The 21,567-nt window shown below is 41.3% G+C and overlaps 1 long non-coding RNA gene across 1 annotated transcript; it reads left to right on the plus strand.

Annotated features, from left to right (window-relative positions):
• The first annotated feature begins 16,014 nt into the window (after nt 1-16,014).
• On the plus strand, nt 16,015-20,533 carry LOC137097916 (uncharacterized). The gene is made up of 3 exons (XR_010910514.1): nt 16,015-16,069; nt 19,367-19,438; nt 20,445-20,533. It is a non-coding gene; the product is annotated as an uncharacterized lncRNA (long non-coding RNA).
• The last annotated feature ends 1,034 nt before the right edge of the window (nt 20,534-21,567 follow it).

Raw genomic sequence — 21,567 nt, forward strand, 5'->3', positions numbered from 1 at the left:
TCCTCCTTTCTTGGGCTACTTCCAGTGTCTCAGCAGACAACCATTTTGCCTTCTTGGTTTTCTTTTTCTTTGGGACGTACTTTGTTGCCGCCTCCTGAACAATGTCGCGGACTTCTGTCCATAGTTCTTCTGGGACTCTGTTTACTAAATCTAGTCCTTCAAATCTGTTCTTCACTTCCACTGTATATTCGCTAGGAATGTTAGTGAGATCATATCTAACTGGTCTGTGTATTTTCCCTGATCTCTTTAGTTTTATTCTAAATTGGGCAATAAGAAGTTCGTGATCTGAGCTACAGTCAGCCCCAGGTCTTGTTTTCACCGACTGGATGGATGTCCGCCACCTTTGACTGCAAAGGATGTAGTCAATCTGATTTCGGTGTTGACCATCTGGTGAGGTCCATGTATAAAGCCGTCTTTTAGGTTGTTGGAAGAGAGTATTCGTTATACACAGCGAGTTTTCCTGGCAGAATTCTATCAGCCTGCGTCCCACTTCATTTTGTTCTCCCAGACCATGCTTGCCTGTGATCCCAGTTGTCACTTGACTTCCCACCTTGGCATTCCAGTCTCCTGTAATGAAAATAATGTCTCTTTTTGGTGTATTATCCAGTAGGTCCTGAAGATCCTCATAGAACTGATCTACTTCTGCTTCTTCAGCAGCTGTGGTTGGGGCGTATATTTGGATCACTGTGATGTTGAAAGGCTTTCCTTGCACTCGAATTGAGATCATTCTGTCATTTTTTGGGTTGTATCCAAGCACCGCTTTAGCGAATTTCTTATTAATTATGAAGGCTACTCCATTTCTTCGATGTTCCTCTTGTCCGCAGTAGTAGATCTGGTGGTCATCTGATGTGAAGTGGCCCATTCCAGTCCATTTCAGTTCGCTGACCCCCAGAATGTCTATCTTTAGTCTTGACATCTCACCAATAACAACATCCAATTTGCCCTGGCTCATAGATCTTACATTCCAGGTTCCTATGGTGTGTTGATCTTTAGAGCATCGGATTCGTCGTTCGCCTCCAGTACCGTCGGCCGCTAGCCTTCCTTTCGGCTTTGAGCTAGCTGCGTCATCACATCTGGGGCTAGTTGAACTTATCCTCTGCTCCTCCCCAGTAGCATTTTGACCATCTTCCGACCTGGGAGTCCCATCTTCCAATGGCATACCGACATATCTCTGGTTGTACTGGTCCATTGAGTTTTCTTGGCAAGGATACTGGAGTGGTTTGCCATTGCCTTCCCCAGGGATCACGCTTGGTCTGACCTCTCTGCCACAACCGTCCCGTCTTGGGTGTCCCTTCACGGTTTCGCTCATGACATCATTGAGGTGCTCAAGCTCCAGCTCCCCGACAAGGCGGTGATCCTTTGCTGAACTCTAGAAGCTTATTAAGATCAGCACCTTGGATAGCACTTTAAAATCTGCTTTTAGGGAAACCTTGGAAATGACATTTTACAGAAAGGTGTTTGGAAATCATTATTCCAATACAAAAACAACATGACTGGAGAACAAGAAGGATACAAACAAAACCAGGGGTGAAGACAGAGAAGAAAGCAGAAAAGCTTTAAGAGAAAACAAGCAAAAAGCAGAGGCTCACTTGACGTTAAAGACAAACAGCTGAACATCAATCTGATATCATAGAAATCTTTAGATGGATATTTCACTTCTAAATTTGCAAATGAATAAGTAAAGTCCTAATGCTGCAAAAATGCCTCCTTACCTTATGATTAGCTGATACCAGCACAAAAAAAGCAGCCAGCAATGGGAGAAGCATCATCTTTTCTCTTGTTTTGTTTTTGCTCTTTCTCAGGTAGAACTAGTCTTTGTGATGCTAGCTGATCCAGTTTGTGATATTTATACATGACTTTACAAGACTCAGTGGGCCTGAACCAGTTACCCTATTGTTTAAAGGGGCGATAATAGCTTTATCAACAAGGAAAGGTCAAAGGATGGACTACATCATTCAAATCATTATAAGAATAACAGCATTGCATACAACCAAATGGACATGGCATGACATGACACTTAGCACTTCTCCTGCAGACATGTCCAGGACTTTATGTGCTACTTCTTTCATGCTCGAACACCTAAAGGGTCAGTCACAAAGCTATTATGATTTCCATTTGTATCTTTGTGATGCCAAATGCACGCAATCCCAATGTCAGTTGTTCTACTTTATACAAATCATTCCCGATATACAAGATTGTGAAGGACTCTTCTGTAGATTTTGATTGTCTAGCAGAGACAACATTACAAACCCCTCTTCCTAGCCTCTGCAGATGAAATGTCCCTTTGTTACTATTTTGTTAATAAATATGGACAATTCAGATTATGCAAGGCCTTTATTAGTTCTGCATATATTCTGTCAAATTAAAACACACACAAATATACGCACACAAATAATATCAAATTTCATACATAATTTTAACCCACATTCTGTATGCAATTCTCCCAGACTTAATAAATACATGCTTCATTTTTGAATTTTCTGTAATCTTTGCAAATTGTTTGGTAATTTTTAGATTTGAATCACAAAATTCAGAAAAGTATCAAGTCTGGAGGTAATATTATCATCAGCTTTTTTTTTAATACCAACCAATCTAGTGTTCAGATTATAGGAGGAGGCTGTATCAAAATGTAGAAGCTTCACCGATTTCTTTCCTTTACCTGTTTTAGTCCATTCATGCCCCAATATATCTAAGGAACATGTTAGATATGCCAAAGGACATGGCTTTTTCTTAATTCAAACATAAATGTTGTCCTTATAATGATGAGCTCAAAAATCTGATGGCGGTAAAGTCATAGGGTAGATAGAGTGGAATTCGGGGAGATAGAGCAAAATATAAATAAAGTTTTTATTATTGCAGGCTGTGTTTTTAATTTAATTTTAGTTGTTAAATTATAATTCGTGTTTATATATTGGGTTGTTTAAATTTTTTTTAGTATGGATTTATTGTTGTTGTATTCAGGCATTGAATATTTGCTTTATGTTTGGAATCCTCCCTGAGTCCCTTCGGGGAGATAGAGCTGAATATAAATAAAGATGATGATGATGATGATGATGATGATGATGATGATGATTACTATTTTATTGACACAAAAACACAGTATGTCACAGCAAATGAGATCTATACGCTGGATTTGGTATCACAAAGTCACAAGTTGAACACTTCCCAAGCGTCTAGGACTATGTGATGTACACAGATCCAAGTAAGGTGGCCTTTTGCAGTTGACACATTGTGATTTTGTCAATGTTTATTGTTTCCAAATGCCTGCTGAGATCTTTTGGCATGGCACCCAGTGTGCCAATGACTATTGGGGTCACCCTTACTGGTTTATGCCAGAGCCTTTGCAGTTCGATTTTCAGGTCTTGATAACGGCTGAGTTTTTCCTGTTGTTTTTCCTCAATGCGACTGTCACTTGATATGGCAACATCACTAATCCAAACTTTTTTCTTTTCCACAATCGTGATGTCTGATGTATTGTGTTCAAAAATGTTGTCAATCTGGATTCAAAAGTCCCACAGTATTTTTGCATGTTCATTTTCCACTACCTTTGCAGGTTTATGATCCCACCAATTCTTTACTGCTGGCAGGTAGTACTTAAGTTCTTAAGTACTTAAGGTAGTACTTAAGTTCTTAAGTACTTAAGGTAGTACTTAAGTTCTTAAGTACTTAAGGTAGTACTTAAGTACTTAAGGTAGTACTTAAGTACTTAAGTACTTAAGGTAGTGACATAAGTTCCAGTGAATCATTTGGGCCACAGAGTTGTGTCTTTGTTTGTAGTCCATCTGTGTGATTTTCTTGCAACAGCTGAGGAGATGATCCATGGTTTCATCAGCTTCCTTGCACAGTCTGCAATTTGGGTCATCAGCTGATTTTTCAATCCTGGCGTTAATTGCATTTGTTCTGATGGCTTTCTCCTGGGCTGCAAGAATCAGGCCTTCTGTCTCCTTCTTCAGGGTTCCATTCGTGTATTTTATTTATTTATTTATTTATTTATTTATTTATTTATTTATTTATTTATTTATAGGGTACTAGCTGTGCCCTGCCACATGTTACTGTGGTCTATAGTAAGAATTTTCGAAGTAGAGGTAGATATCTGAACTATTATGAAAGTGAGGTACCTACCTATTCCTTCCCCCTTTTTCTTCCCCTTCCCCTTTCTCTCCTTTCTTCCTTCTCTACCTTTTTCTTTCATTCCTTCTTTCGCTCTTTGGTTTCATCCTTCCTTCTCTCTTTCCTTCCTTCCCTCCCCTTCTCTACTTCTTTGTCTCCTTTCTTCCCTCCCTGTTTCCTTCCTTCTTTCCCTTTTTATTTCCTTTTCTCCTTCCTTCCTTCTTTATCTTTTTCCTGCCTTTCCTTTCTTTTTTCTTTCCTATTTTCTCTTTTTCCTTCTTTCGGTACCTCTTTCCTTCCTTCCTTCTCTCCTTCCTTCCTGTCCGTTCTCCCCCAATACCATGGTAGAGTCCCTTCTAACTCTATTCTATGAGTCTATTTAATATAGTAATATATAGTAGCATTGGAGGGAAGGATACTAGAGACAAAGTTGAAGTACTTTGGCCACATCATGAGGAGACAGGAAAGCCTAGAGAAGACAATTATGTTGGGGAAAGTGGAAGGCAAAAGGAAGAGGGGCCGACCAAGGACAAGATGGATGGATGGCATCCTTGAAGTGACTGGACTGACCTTGAAGGAGCTGGGGGTGGTGACGGCTGACAGGGAGCTCTGGCGTGGGCTGGTCCATGAGGTCACGAAGAGTCGGAGACGACTGAACAACAACAACAAATATAGTAGCAACATTATATTATATAGTAGTATATATAAAATAATATATATTATATATATGTATTATATAGAAATATATATAATAGAAATATATGAATTATTGTTGTGTGTGTGTGTGTGTGTGTATCACCAACCAGTGATCCAACATCCATCCATATGTGTGTGTGTGTATGCGCACATGCGCATGTGTGCATGTGTCTACACTGCCATATATTCCAGTCCTAAGTAGATAATCTGGATTTTACATGGCAGTGTGGAAGGATTGACTTTGGGTGCATCTACACTGTAGATTTAATAAAGGAGAATGAAGCTGGTGAGGGGAGGAGAAAATCTATTTTCTGTCGTTTTGAAAGTGGTTTTTGGCATATGTAAGCATGAGTCCCCTTTTGGGGGGGGGGAGGGCAGGGTATAAATATAGGAAATAAATCTATATAAATAAAAATGTAATGTTCAATGTGTTGTCGAAGGCTTTCATGGCTGGAATCACTCAGTTCTTGTGGGTTTTTTCGGGCTATATGGCCATGTTCTAGAGGCATTTCTCCTGACGTTTCGCCTGCATCTATGGCAAGCATCCTCAGAGGTGAGGTGCAAGCATCCTCAGAGGTGACCTCACCTCTGAGGATGCTTGCCATAGATGCAGGCGAAACGTCAGGAGAAATGCCTCTAGAACATGGCCCTATAGCCCGAAAAAACCCACAAGAACTGAATGTAATGTTCGTTTGTGGGATTAACAGAACTCAGAAACCACTGGACACCTAACCACCCAATGTATGTCCTTAACTCAAAAAAAATTGATTTTGTCATTTGGGAGTTGTAGTTGCTGGGATTTATAGTTTACGTATAATCAAAGAACATTCTGAACCCCACCAACAATGGAATTGAACCAAACTGGGCACACAGTTCTCCCATGACCAACAGAAAATACTGGAAGGGTTTGGTGGGCAGTGTCCTTTGGTTTTAGAGTTGTAGTTCACCTACATCCAAAGATCACTGTGGACTCAAACAATATTGGATCTGGACCAAACTTGGCACAAATATTCCATATGGCCAAATGTGAACACTGGTAGAGTATGGGGGAAATAGAATCTTGACATTTGGGAGTTGTAGTTGCTGGGATTTGTAGTTCACCTACAATCACAGAGCATTCTGAACCCCATCAACGATAGAATTGGGCCAAACCTTTTCAGAGCGGCGCCCATTGCTTGTTCTTGGCTGGGAATGGAACAGGAGGTGCCTCGTGGCTGCGGAGGGCAGAGAGTGCAGCAGAAGATCCCTGATGGCGAAGAGGGGGGGTGTGCGCTCTTGGCGGCGGAGGCGGCGCCGGATGGGCATGGCCAGGCAATGCTGGCTTCCCTGGTGGCTTCCTGGGAGGCTTCTCCCTCCCACACGGGAGGGAAGGAAGGAAGAAGGAAAGGAAGAGAGGGAAGGAGGGAGGGGAAGGGAGGGAAGGAAGGAAGGGGAAGGGGAGAGAAAGGGGGAAAGGGAAGGAAGGAAGGAAGGAAGGAAGGAAGGAAGGAAGGAAGGAGAGAGGGAGGGAGAAGCCTGGCCCGGCACCACCCCGGACAATGCTGCTCTGGTGGGAGAGAGAGAAATGCCGCTGGCGCAAGCGGCGAGGGGCTTTGCACGAGGCCTGGTCAGGCCGCACAGGCCGCATCTGGCTGCGGTGAGGGAGGGAGCTGGGTGCTGCTCGTTGTGCCAGTTCTATTTGTATGGCCGTGCGTGCGCACGCGTTTGTCTCTCCGTGCTGTAATGGCTACTCTCCCCTTGTGTGGATTTTTGGGGTTTCTGCTGTTTCTTTGGGGTTTTTTTTTTTGAGTGGAGGACATAAATTGGACTGTTAGGTGTCTTGTGTCCAAATTTGGTGTCAATTCCCCCAGTGGTTTTTTAGTTCTGATGGTAGCACAAACGAACATTACATTTTTATTTATATAGATTGGGTGACAACCTGTTCTCGGCAGGGTTACACTCCCCCTGAGGACACAGTATTGCAGTCTGGGGGTTTTCCTGGAGTCATTGATGATGCTTGATGCTCAGGTGTCTGTGGTGGCTGGGAGAACCTTCACACAGTTAAAACTGGTGTCCCAGCAGCCACCGTACTTTGAAAAGCCTGACTTGGCCACAGTGGTCCATGCCTTAGATCAGGGGTCCTCAAACTAAGGCCCGGGGACCAGATGCAGCCCTCCAAGGTCATTTAACCAGCCCTCACTTAGGGTCAACCTAAGTCTGAAATGACTTGAAAGCACACAACAACAACAACAACAATCCTATCGCATCATCCGAAAGCAGGCCCACACTTCCCATTGAAATACTAATAATGTTATATTTGTTAAAATTGATCTTCATTTTAATTATTTATTGTTTTTAAGTGTTTTTTGCACTACAAAAAAGATATGTGCAGTGTGCATAGAAATTCATTCATGTTTTTTTCAAATTATAATCTGGCCCTCCAACGGTTTGAGGGACTGTGAACTGGCCCTCTGTTTAAAAAGTTTGAGGACCACTGCCTTAGATACATCTAGAATGGACTAATGCAATGCACTCTACGTGGGGCTGTCTTTGAAGATGGCTTGGAAACTGCAGTTAGTGGAAAGGTCAGCAGCCAGATTCCTAACTGGGGCTGGTCATAGGGAGTATATATACCTCTATTGAAGCAGCTCCACTGGCTGCTGACAAGTTTCCAGGCCCAATTCAAAGTTTAGGTTATCACCTATAAAGCCCTATACAACCTAGCTTCGAGATCGCATCTTCTTCTATGAACCAGTGTGGGCACTGAGATCTGCTGGGAAGACCCTTCTCTTGGTCCCACCTCTGTCTCAAGTATGGTTGGTGGGGATGAGAGAGAGGGCCTTCTCAGTGGTGCCCCCCTCCCCCAGCTCTGGAATGCCCTCCCTAAAGAGATTAGGCTAGCCGCCACTCTTTTATCTAATCTGAAAATGTGTTTTTTTTAAACAGGCCTTAAACCTGGATTAGAATTTTAATGGTTAGAGTTGAGGCACTTTGGATAGTTACTTGAAGACAGCCATTTTATCCGCAGGTGCTGCTGCATTCTATGGAATTTTGAATCTTATGTGTGATGTTTTATGTGTAATTGATGTGTAAATGTATGTTTTTACTGTTTTTTATATGCTTATGTATTGTGTATTTCTGTGTGTGGCACCTTGGAGTGCTTTTGTGAATCACTCCAAGTCCCTTCGGAGAGATGGTGACAGGATATAAATAAAGTTTTATTGTTTGTTTTATTTTAGATAAAAAGAGGAGACAGAATGACTTGTGGCTACTAAATGATTTGTGGATAAGATACTTTAAAGTTGTTTTGTGATTTTATATATAATAGTATAGATATATAGTGTTGCTATTTGATTTTCATTAGGTAAATCAGTGTTTGAAACCTCAGATGCCACTTTTCATTTTCCCACTACATGTTTGCAGCTGGTTTTCTCTCAAATCTCATTCCTTCAGGCTCATCCCTTTCACTTCAATGCTTCTTCATAAACCTGATTCTGCTCAATTAAGGATTATGTCACATTTATGACACTATGATGGCCCCATGTAACCAATCAGGAGAAACACTGGCTACAAGTGGACAGACAGAAGCAATCAGGTTTGGTTAAGTACAGCAGAAGTCAGAATTTGCTGACTGTTTCTGTTGGCTCCAAGCAATATAGCCACCATGTCACCTGAGGACTTTAGTTGAATCAAGTGACTTTGCTACTCTTTTAAGCCTTAAAAACTGTTTGTAAAAAGATGCTAATTACTGATAAGCGAAATTGAGAAAATGAACATTATCAGTAAAAGGGCATCTAGTTGAATGAGCATCCTGTATACATAAAGCATTTGACTGTCATGTTGTAGATCAGAAAAATGAGCCAAAAACATAATGTTCTTGGCATGGACACTAGGTGCAGATAAAGCACAGACACTTGAAGAGAGTCTTTGAAGTCCTATCAAGAAGATTCTGTCTAAGCACTGATTCAAACTTGACCAAGCATGCAACTGAATGAGGTGGCAAAATCTTATGACCCTTCCACACAGCCCTATATCCCAGAATATCAAGGCAGAAATCCTACATTATCTGAGTGTGGACTCAGATAACCCAGTTCAAAGCAGATATTGTGGGATTTTCTGCCTTGATATTCTGGGATATAGGGATGTGTGGAAGAGCCCTTAGAGGAGCAGAATGAATATTGTGCTTGTCTGAGGTCTATACTATTGAATGCTGCCTTTGATCAAAGAAGAATCCCAGCATAGTAAAAGTCCAGCTATTGTAGTCATTATTCCTTCGTCTTCTTCCTCTTCCTCTCTCCTCTTCAGGCCCTTCCACACAGCCCTATTTCCCAGAATATCAAGGCAGAAAATCCCACAATATCTGCTTTGAACTGGGTTATCTGAGTCCACACACAGATAAAGTGGGATTTCCTTCCTTGATATTTTGGGATATAGGGCTCCTCCTCCTCCTCCTCTTCTTTTTCATGTATCAATTTTTCTCTCCATAAGGATCATCAAACCAATTAACATTAAAAGCATAACAAAACAATTTTAAATGTATACATATACAAAAATTAAAACAGTATTAAACATCATTAGTGTTAAAAACAATTAAGTTAAATCCATAAAACATTTTGAAAAATGCAGCATCCCCTGACATGATCTTTAAAACCTTTATCCTTTAAAGCCTATCTGAATAAAAGGGTTTTAGCCTGCCACTGGAAGCACAGCAGGGAGGGGGCCATTCTGGCTTCCCTGGGCAGGGAGTTCTAGAGTCAAGGGGCAGCCACTGAGAAGGCTCTCTCATTCCCACCAACCGAGCTTGAGATGGAGGTGGGACCAAAAGACGGGCCTCTTCTGAAGATCTCAGGGCCTGGGGAGGTTTGTATAAAGGGATACAGTCAGCCAAATAGCCTGGATCTGGACCATCTAGGGCTTTAAAGGTCATAACCGGCACTTTGAATTGAGCTTGGAAACAGACTGGCAGCCAGTGGAGCTGCTGCAAAAGAAGGGTTGTCCACTCCCTGTAGCCAGCCCCAGTGAGAAACCTGACTGCAGCTCTTTGGACCAGCTGAAGTTCCCAAGCACTCTTAAGAGGCAGTTCAATGTAGAACGTATTGCAGACATTATGTAACTAAAGCATGTACCATTATGGCCAAATCTGGCTTCTCAAGGAACAGGTACTGTTTGTGCACAAGTTTTAATTGTGCAAAGGCCCTCCTGTACATCGCCAATACCTGGGCCTCCAGGTTCAATGCCAAGTCCAGGAGAACCTCAAATTCCAGGCCTGTGTTTTCAAGGCCATTGTGATCCCATCCAGCATAGGCTGGATCCCTATTCCCTGATCTTCCTTCCAATTGACCAGAATACCTCTGTCTTGTTTGGATTAAGTTTCAATTTGTTTCCCCTCATCCAGTCCATTATTGATGACAGACACTGGCTTAGGGTCAGGACTACTTCATTGGCCTTAGGTAGAAAGTAGGTCTGGGTAACAACGGAAAAATTTGTTTCTAAAATCAATTTGTATTTGGGGGGTTTTTTTGTTTCGATATTTAAAATAATTACAAAATTTTCCTTTTAAAAAGTTCGATATTTACGAAATTTCGTAAATGTGAAAAAAAATTACAAAACATTAACTAATCGATTTCCGAAACAATAACGAATCGATTCGTTAATGGCGGATGCGACCGCGAAATACGCTAAAAAACCTCCAAAAACTTCTGAAGCTTCCCTCTCCCTCTGTTGTTGACTGTTGGTGTGATATTATAATTTTTTTTCACTAATTAAACAAAAAACTTGCCCCAGACATGTGGAAATAATAACGAAACGACCTCAGAACAACAACGAAACGAATACAATAACGAAATACGAAGCATTTACAAAACGTGTTTAAAAATTCGTTTTTTAAAAAAATTGCTCCAGAATGGTTCGTTATCGTTTTGTAATTGGAAAAATTAACGAATTATTAACGAATTACGAATTAACGAAACGAAACCGCCCAGCCCTAGTAGAAAGGAGTAATAGAGTTGGGTGTCATCAGCATATAGGTGGCACTGCACTCCCAAATGTCAGATGACATCTCCAAGCAGTTTCATGTATATGTTAAACAGCATGGAGGACAAAACAGAACCCCGGGGATCTCCATAGGACAATGGCCAGGGGTTTGAACAGGAGTCCTTAGCATCACCTTCTGGGTAAGACCCTCTAGGAAGGAACAGAGCCACTGTAACAGTGAGAACACCCCAGAGGAAACCATGATCAATGGTATTGAAAGCCACCCAGAGATCCTAGAGAATCAACAGGGACACACTCCTCTGGTCTGTCTCTGCTTAGGTCATCCACCAAGGCAACTAACGCTGTCTTTGTCCCATAGCCAGGCCTGAAACCAGATTGAAATGGATCTTGCTATCATATGCCCATTTGAGGACCCTTGAAGAAGAAGATTGGAGAATTATCGCTTTCTGAAGTGAGGCTCTGGATTTGGAAAATGCAATGTCACTTCTAGGCCCTGAAAGCTGGTCATTGTGGGGCCATTTTTCATACCTGCACCTTTCTCTATAGGCTGTGCAAGCACACCTGATATGTCAGGAAGTGGTATCATGTTGCTTCCAGGTTCGTTTTCCAGAGATCATTGTGGTGTAGCAGTTTTTAGGGACATTTGGTCTTGAAAGGTTGTTAGGGTGCATTTTATGACAGCTTAAAGGCTTTTTTAGTGTTTTCTTCTATGGGAATTTGTGATCCATATGCCATACTTTCAGCACACTGGGCTAAAGACACTGGATAGCCAAGTTAAAGTAGCCAAGTTTAATTTGGCCTAGTAAGCACTGAATGTCCAGATCTTGACAGTGTAGGACAGTCAGTCTAAAACAATATTGCATCACTCAGTAAAAAAGACAACAGTTGACAGCAATAGATAAAGAGGGGAAGACCATATTACCGATGCAAAGTCTCAGTAATGGAAGCCACAGCCCTGAGCTTGCAAGACCAAAGCAGGGCTGTTCATGACCAGGACTTCTGGACATCTTTCATTTGTAGTGATGTCAAGCATCAAAGGTCACTTGTTAGCAACTCCCGTCCCCGTCCCCTGTCCCCCAAATCATAAATTGAGATTTTAAAATAGATGATAATTTTTATTTAGTGATAAGCATTGCTAATGGTTTTATCCTCATACAAGATCCTCTTGGCCACGCACTGTGTTGCCATTTCCCAACAACTTGGTGAAATTGGCTGCTTCTAAAGAAAGACTACGGATAGCTTTGTAGTCTTCTTGGTCTTTGTTTAGTGCTCAGAGATGCACATTACACTGGATTGGTTGAAGAGAGTTATGTGTTTGTGTGTGCAATGAAAATGTTTCTGCATGCTGTAAAATAGCTATTTTGAATGATCAGTATTTACAATGTTATTATTTTTAAGAGAAAGAATATACCTTGAATCCTGTTCTAAACCTCTGCACTGATCAATATATTGACTCAATAGGCAACAATTGATTCAGTGAATATCTTCTACCTGGGTCTAACTAAGAAGATTTCGTATGCTGATAACCTCCAGAAAAGCAGACAATGGCATGATTTATCTTTTGTTATTTTTTCTTTTAGCTTTAAGCATGATGCAAAACTGTTCCCAATATTTCCTGATAGAGAAAGAAAACAGATAGTAGGTGACAATGAAAGCATTAGGTTTGATCAGCGGGGCCTGCCAAATCAGGTATAAAATGTAGCTGTTCAGGGCAAAGTGCCACTCAAAGAGCGTCAAGGTCTGGAAGAGTCTGAGAGTGACAAAGATGCTGCGGATCTTTTTAGTGGTTCTCCTCTTTTCTCTGGCCTCTGCAAATGCTTGGGTAAGAGGGAATCAATCCTATGGGTTGGAACAACATTTCAGTTGGTGCCTCAAAAGACCTAGATCCCTTAGGACAGTGGTGGTAGTATTTGCAACCCCCAAGTTCTTGACAGACTTAACTTTAAAGTTTTTTAACTGAGTTAATGATAAACTTCTGAGTCAACAATTCCATATGGTTTTAAGACCAGATTACAAATGTGCAACTTCCAATTGTCCAGATTTGGCAGGAATAGTCAATCCTCCAGCACCCCTCTTTTTCAGCTGCTCTTCTTCTTCCACTTTCTTTTTTGTCCTCAGATTATTTTAAGTTATTGGGAACTGAATTTAAAGTGCAAATATTTTTATTTCTAAATTAGTCACTCATTTTGATTTAATTTTGCTGGCCTTTACTACGCTTTACAGATTTAATGTTTGCAGATCAGCCCAGTTCAAAATTTCAGGCTATGAACCCGACCTAGACATCACTGGGAAACCTGTTGCAGACAGGAGCAATTTCAGGTTTGGCGAGGCTATTACTGAAGTGGATCTTGGCAGGATTAACTGGTAGCAGCAATGGGAACTTGCAGCAGGCTGGGTATTTGGTCTTCTTGCTCCAATGATTTCCTATGATGTTCATGATGTAGCATTAATTCGGGTGCACTGAATACCAATTTAAATTGTATCTCAGGTTTTTAAAGCATTAAATAAGGCGCAGACAACTATTGGCAGATATTTTCTATGAAAGTACATACCCAAATACAAAAATGGCCATCAAAGGAGGGAAGAAAGGAAGGGACGGAGGGAGGGAATCTTTATAACTGCAGAGCAATGGTGTTTAGATTCTCCACCCAATACTGTGTGAGAGAAGAACTGCCTAAAGCAGTGGTTCCCAACCTGCGGTCCGTGGACCACCAGTGATCCACAAGACCAAATATATGGTCCACGGCCTCACCATTACTACACCATTGCCTTGAAACTACATAGCAATGAGAACAACTCGTCTTGCGAAACCCTCTTATAATTCCAAGGCAATGGGGATGTTGGGAAGGGAGAGACTGACTACCCACGCAAGATCACTACTGCCACATGAGCTCTAGATTATTAAATATGGTTTTCTGTGGGTGAGCAGATTGTGACTACTGGATGGCATATGGTCTGTATCAGAAACTAGAGCTGATGTGATCTATCCAATGCAATTTTCTGAATCAGCACCCCAAATAACCAAACCAGATCTAAAGTTAACCAAAGACTGATTCATAACCCTTTTGTTGGAGAATGGTCCCTGGTCAAGTGGTCCCTGGTCAAAAAAAGGTTGGGGGCCACTGGTCTAAAGAGAGGGCAAAAGACCTGTGAGAAGTCCCAATAGACTGGAGGAGAAGCCACACCTCCAGAATCTTGTCTTCTTCTATGTCTCTTTTAAACTATCCACCTAATAAGTGACGATAATGAAGAGTTTATTTTACAGGACTCTGGAGATGATGATGGTGATGATGATGATGAATTCGATATATCAGTAAGTTAAATAAAACTAAATGTTAGATACAATGGTTTTGTTCCAAAAGTCTGAAATCCAACCAGGGTAAAGAAAACACATTTATTCTCCTCAGTTCCCATACTTCTGAAATAATGATTTCTCAATCATATCTCCCGTTTTCTTCTAAAGCATGAGTTTGCCACCTTGGATCTTTAGGTGTTGATGGACTTCAAATCTCAAAAACTGCAGAAAATTCTGGGAAATTAAGTCCAAAATTATTTAGAGACATTGGATTAGAAAACACGGTTCTAAGGAGTGAGAGGAAGCCTACTTAACACGTTCACCTCACTTTAATTTTCATAACAACCGTGACAAAGTTGGAACTAAGAAAGAACTCCTCCAGATTAGAAAATGGGTGAAGAGGCTGTCATTCTTGTGGGTTTTCAATCTCAATTATAGGTTCATGGAACTGGAAATGGTGATCATTAATACAGATGAATAAAACTAGATAATTGTTCAGGATTCATTATAATTACTTAGGCAGTATCTTCATCAAGCAATACTTGTCCTAGATACTAGGCCTGGGTAACAACGGAAAAATTTGTTTCTAAAATCGATTTGTTTTTTGGGGGGTTTTGCGTTTTGATATTTAAAAGAATTCCGAATTTATTTTTTTTTAAAAAAGTTCAATATTTACGAAATTTCGTAAATGGTAAAAAAATTACAAAACAATAACGAAACAATAACGAAACAATAACGAATCGATTCGTTAATGGCGGACGCGACCGCGCAATACGCTAAAAAACCTCCAAATGGGACAGGGGGAACTTCTGAAGCTTCCCTCTCCCTCTGTTGTTGACTGTTGGTGTGATATTATAAATTTTTTTCACTAATTAAACAAAAAACAACTATAAAACTTGCCCCAGACATGCGGAAATAATAACGAAACGACCTCAAACCAATAACGAAACGAATACATAACGAAATACGAAGCATTTACGAAACGAATTGAAAAATTTGTTTCGTTTTTAAGCTGCTCCAGAATGGTTCGTTATCGCTTCGTTAACAAAAAAAACGAATTTTTAACGAATTATGAATTAACGAAACGAAACCGCCCAGCCCTACTAGATACCGCAGCTGGAGTCCACAGTATTTATTATTTATTTATTTATTTATTTGCTTTTCTTCTATACCGCATATATCAGCCTGATACGGCGACTCTATGCGGTTTACAGTGCGATTAATAACAATTACAATAAATAGGACATAACATACACAGACATACAACAAATAATCATCTACGCCTGGATGAAATCAGATCTCGCTCTCATAATCCTTTAGCCATTCCTTGTTCAGTAATGCCGTCATTGTGAGTTCAATTGCATTGTTGACCGAATGCCTGTTCGTAGAGCCATGTCTTGGTCCTCCTCCGGAACGCTAGCAACGAAGGGGCCTGCCTGATGTCCACGGGTAGGGCATTCCATAGCCGAGGGGCCACCACCGAGAAGGCCCTGTCTCTCGTCCCCGCCAACCGCGCCTGTGACGCTGGCGGGACCGAGAGCAGGGCCTCCCCGGACGATCTTAATGTCCTTGCCAGCTCATAGGAGGAGATGCGTTCGGAGAGGTAGGTGGGGCCGGAACCGTTTAGGGCTTTATAGGCTAAAGTGGAAGAAATTAATCTCTGGTCTGACCAGTTTTGTATTAATTGATATTGGTCAGCATTTTTAACACAGAGAATGCAGCAATTCTGAGAGACCAGGTTTTGAATTGTAGCTTAACTCTTAAAACCCACTGGGTGATCTTCCGCAAGTCACACTCGGCAGCGGTCAACCTCCTCTGAATAACATTTGCCAAAATAACTGCTGATAGGTTCATTGTAGAGTTGCCATAATTCAGAAACAACTTAAAAGTATGCAACCAAAACAATAATTGTAACAACCAGAATGTGATTGACACCTTTTCTTTTTCATATAGAATTTAGGGTCTCTACTTGGAGGTGGTAAGGGTGGCTTTATGGTAAGTCGATTAGCATTATTTCCTTCCATTCCTTCCTTATAATTATATTCTTCTTCCGCTCCTTCTGGAATTCAGTTACTAGTTACTGCTTCTGGAATATAAGATAAAAGCATATTTAATTTGCCCTCCTTCCATGCAATACTGTTGCCTTAACAATCCTCAGAATGATTTAATATTCCTAAATATAAGCAACATGTGAGTACAGTGATCCCATTTGGCTTATTTTGTCTGCACTTATTTTGTCCCCACATCCTGGGATGGACTTATGAGGGTGTTTTGTATTGGGTTTTATTTGTGGGCTTTCTAAGACAAAAATCTGTCAAAAATCTTTTCTGCCTAGAAGATGATGGAACCCCCTTACCAAAAAAAAAAAAAAAAGCTGGGTGTTATGTAATTGAATCTTCTTCATAGAATCATAGAGTTGGAAGAGACCTCTTGGACCATCCAGCCCAACCACTTGCCAAGGAGCAGGAAAAAATGCATTCAGTGCATTCAATGCAGATGGCCATCCAGCCTCTGCTTAAAAGCCTCCAAAGAAAGGGCCTCCACCACACTCTGGGGTAGAGAATTCCACTGCTGAAGCGCTCTCACTATTAGGAAGTTCTTCCTCATGTTCGGTGGAATCTCCTTTCCTGTAGTTTGAAGCCATTGTTCTGTGTCCTAGTCTCCAGAGCAGCAGAAAACAGCCCTCTTCCCTCCTCCCTATGATTTTCCCTCACATATTGATACATGGCCATCATGTCTCCTCTCAGCCTTCTCTTCTGCAGGCTAAACATGCCCAGCTCTTTAAGATGCTCCTCATAGGGCTTGTTCTCCGGACCCTGGATCATTTTAGTTGCTCTCCTCCAGACACATTCCAGCAGGTTAACATCTCTCTTCAATTGCAGTGCCCAGAATTGGACACAGTGTGATTACAGGTGTGGTCTGACCAAGGCAGAATAGAGGGGTAGCATTTATTTATTTATTTACACCATTTCTACCCCGCCTTTCTCACCCCCGAGGGGGGACTCAGGGCGGCTAACACAGGCAACAATTCAATGCCAACAGTATCAAAACAACAATATAAAACAGCAATATAAAATCCATTACATAACAATTAAACAGTGATATTAATTAAAATTACATAACCACATAGAACAGATCACATAATCACAGGTCATAAAGCCATTTCCACTTTTCAAACAATCCTATTGTCCGAGTTCAGTGCCTAAAGTGCTGTTGTGCCCACTAGCCAAAGGCCTGGCTCCAAAACCACGTCTTTAGTTTTTTCCTAAAAGTAAGGAGGGAGGACGCCGATCTAATCTCATTGGGGAGCAAATTCCATAAGCGGGGGGTCACCACCGAGAAGGCCGTGTCCCTCATCCCCACCAGACGCGTTTGAGACGCTGTTGAGACCGAGAGTAAGGCCCCCCAGTAGATCTTAAATTACAAGGTGACTTCCCTGTATCTAGAAACTATACTATTTATGCATGCCAAAATCCCTTTTTTTAAGCTGCCACATGACATTGTTGGCTCATGTTTAACTTGTTGTCCACATGAGCCAAATCCAACAGTGTCATGTGACAGCTAAAAAAGCCAGTGGCCCTAAATCCTGTCTTGCTAACTTCATGGTAGTTCAACAAAGGACCTCAGGACACTGCTCAAACTAAGTGTCCTAGAACCTTCTTTGGAGATGGAGCCCCATGGCAGCCTCCAGACGACATTGCCTTTGGCTTCACCCCCAACTGGGATACAGGCGTTGCCAGACACTTTCCCAGCAACACAGGAGGTTTCTCATGTTATGCTGGCTCCAATGAAGCCAGCACTATCCTCCCAGTGAGGATGATGCTTTCCCAGAGGGAACTGCATGTGAGATGACAGATTTGCCCTGCTGCTTCCTCTTTCCTCACTGGAAGCCTTTATGATAAGGTAGAAAGTTTAATAATATTTGTAACAGCCTGAGAAAAATCACAAAGCATCCTAAAACATTTTGGGATGTTCTATAGTAGTATCCCATCCTAGCAAACTAAATGCAAGTTAAATATTTAAAAGGAGTGAGCTTGTCGAGGAAGACCTGTTAGTCAGCATACTATCACATTCAAGTCTGTAAGTTTAAGGGATCTCTCTCTCTCTCTCTCTCTCTCTCTCTCTCTCTCTCTCTATATATATATATATATATATATATATATATATACACACACACACACACAGACACACGCACACACTAGCCATCCCCTGCCATGCGGCCCAGTCTGTGGCCCAGTCTGTGCATATGTGTTTTGTGTGTGTATATATATGTGTATATGTGTGTATATATATTTTTGTATCTGTATGTGTGTGTGTGTGTGTGTGTGTATATATATGTTTTGTGTGTATATGTGGTGTTGTGCATGCGTTGTAATGTGTTTTTTTGTTTTTTGGCTTTTTAAGTATCTTTTGCTGTGTTTTTCTGTGTTTTATGAGTGATGGTAACTCGTTGGCCTGATAGGTATATTGTGTCCAAATTTGGTGTCAATTCATCCAGTGGTTTTTGAGTTGTGTTAATCCCACAAACGAACATTACATTTTTATTTATATAGATATGTATATATATTTCTGTTGTGTAAACAAAGTATAAAAGAAAAGCTGCCCAGAAAACTCCCTAAACAAGAAGTCTTGCCATCTTGAAATGAAAACTTATAACCATAATATGGCAACAAGTCTGGAGGCCAAAACATTGCTCAATGAATGCATAAGGTACATTTCCTCACCAAATAATAACCAAGGGCAGTCGGTCTAATGTTATGGGGTGTGTTACACAATACACAGGCATTTCCCTCCAATGTGCCAGGGATCAGTATGATACTTGTGCCCAGGCATGTAGCCGGAGGGGGGGGGGATTTGGGGGCTTAACCCCTCCCCCCGAAATTCTCATGGTGGTCTGCAAAAAGACCTTACTGGTACATTATTTAAACTGTTATGTTTATTCATATCATGATCTGATCACCATGCTCAATATATGTCATATGTATTGGGGTAACGATACAAAAGCTTTGCTAGTGTAGACCCTCTTTCACTCAAACTCAACCCCCCCCCCACCAGAATCAAACTCAGCCCCCCCCCCCCCCCCCAATCAAAATCCTGGCTACAGACCTGCTTGTGCCATATTGTTACCATATCCAGCTATGGATTTTTTTTTGTGATCTGTTAACCAATAGTTCATAGACTGCCACTACTCCATCAGCAACAGCTTTGAGCAACATTGGTGGAGTATGTCTCTGAGAGGGAGGCTTTAACATTTACATTAAATAAAGTAACAACTTGATTCCCCCTTTTTAGAGCATGCTACCTCTGCTTGCAGAAGTAATGGGTGGTGGTGGTGATGATGATGAAGAAGATGATGGTGTCATGGTAAGGAACCAATGAGCTTATTTTCATTTTGGTTGACATTGGGCATCAGGGTAGCCAGAAAAGTATCAAGCTTTCTTCTTCCTCGGTGAAAAGAATGGATTCTGATTCTGGGTGATGCAACTACAGCAGAGAGGGAAGGCATGAAGGGCAAAAGACTGATATGGGAGCAGGCATGTAGCCGGGCGGGGGGGGGGGGGGGGGCTTGAGGGGCTTCAGCCCCCCCCAAAAAAATTCTCATGGTGGTTCGCGAAAAGGCCTTACTGGTACATTATTTAAACTGTTATGGTTATTCATATCATGATCTGATCACCATACTCAATATATCCCATATGCATGGGGGTATTGGGGTAACGATACAAAAGGTTTGCTAGGCTAGACCCTCTTTCACTCAGACTCAGCCCCCCCCCCCGAAACTCAGCCCTCCCGAAACTCCCCCTGAAAAGTTTTTAGCCCCCCCCCCCCCCAAAGTCTAAAAGAGAAGGAGATTAGAGAGGACACAGCTGGGAAATGAGGGGCAGTAGAAAGGCAAATGCAACAAAACTAGAAAATGGGAAGGAGGCAGTAAGAATGAGCTAAGATGGAGGAAAGGAATAAAGGAAAAACAAGAGATGAAAGTCTTACAAAGGGACATGTGCAGAGCATAAGCTAAAAACCAACTGGAGGGAGAAGAGGCAATGGAGAAGACTTAAAGTACATTGAAGCCACTAGCTGTTGAAAAGACAAAAGAAAATGGTATGTCATTTGAAAGCCTGGGGACAAAGAGTATAAAATATTAATCATGTCTTATCATTCAGGGAAGTATATATAATATATAAACAATGGTGTTCCCTTTGTGGGGAGAAGGGCAGGGTAGAAATGAATGAAATAAAATAAATAAATAAATATAAAAGTAAGATTTATTGAGGCAAATGAAGGAAGAATGAGATTTCTTAGCCCTTTGATAAAAAAAAAATTGAGGTGAAGTCATGGAATGTGTACATGTAATGATATTTTCCTTTCCTCATAGAATCCATTGGTCATGTTTGGAGGTGGTAGAATGTCTGGTCTACTGGTAAGGAACTAATGACATTTAAAATATTTGGCCTACTGTTTTTCATTATTATTTAAGGAGCCCGTGGTGGTGTTAAAGTGCTGCTGAACTTGCTGACCAAAAGGTCACAGGTTCAAATCCGGGTAGTGGTGTGAGCTCCTGCTGTTAGCCCCAGCTTCTGCCAACCTAGCAGTTCAAAAACATGCAAATGTGAGTAGATCAATAGGTACCACTCCGACGGGAAGGTAACGGTGCTCCATGCAGTCATGCTGGCCACAAGACCTTGGAGGATAACGCTGGCTCTTGGTTGAGCACCAACCCCCAGAGTTGGACACAACTGGATTTAATGTCAGGGAAAACCTTTACTTATACCATTTCATTCTTTATTAAAACGTGTAGTTGGTACATCATTTACTTACATTTACTGGGTGTTGTTGATAGATTTTTCTTTTAAAAGATCTGACTGATGCAGTGTCTGAGCAGTGTCTTCCCTTGGTGGGGGCCGCCCAACTGGAAAGCCATTTTGAAATGTTAGACAAAATGTTCCATGGAATGAGGTGATGTGATGATTTTTGCGCAGAAAATAATATTTCTGCAAAGAAATGTTATTTCTTGGTGTATATCATTTTATTACTTGGGTAGAAAAATATTAGTTTCTGAGCAGAAAATGCTGATTTCTGAGGAGACAATGCAGCACGCACACACAAATTGTGTGCAGATTTTGCACAAAATAAATTACAAACTATTACCCGTCTTCAAGAGTGATGCAATTTTCAAAATTCTCTTGCACTGGGGAAAAATGGACAAAATTGTAGTTGCTTCTGTCATGGAGCCTTCTCCAATCCGGCCTGCTCTGTTTCTCCCTTCACCATTTCCTTCTGGAATAAAGTTAGGTATTAATTCTATCTCCAGAATGGAATAGAATTGAGCAGTGGTTCTCAACCTGTGGGTTCCTAGGTGTTTTGACCCCCAACTCCCTGAAATCCCAGCCAGTTTACCAGTCGTTAGGATTTCTGGGAGTTGAAGACCCAAACATCTGAGGACCCACAGGTTGAGAAACAGTGGAATTGAGCATTGTCTTTTCCTTTGTCAAAAGCCA

Source organism: Anolis sagrei, chromosome X, assembly GCF_037176765.1.
Source record: "Anolis sagrei isolate rAnoSag1 chromosome X, rAnoSag1.mat, whole genome shotgun sequence".
Taxonomy (NCBI): domain Eukaryota; kingdom Metazoa; phylum Chordata; class Lepidosauria; order Squamata; family Dactyloidae; genus Anolis; species Anolis sagrei.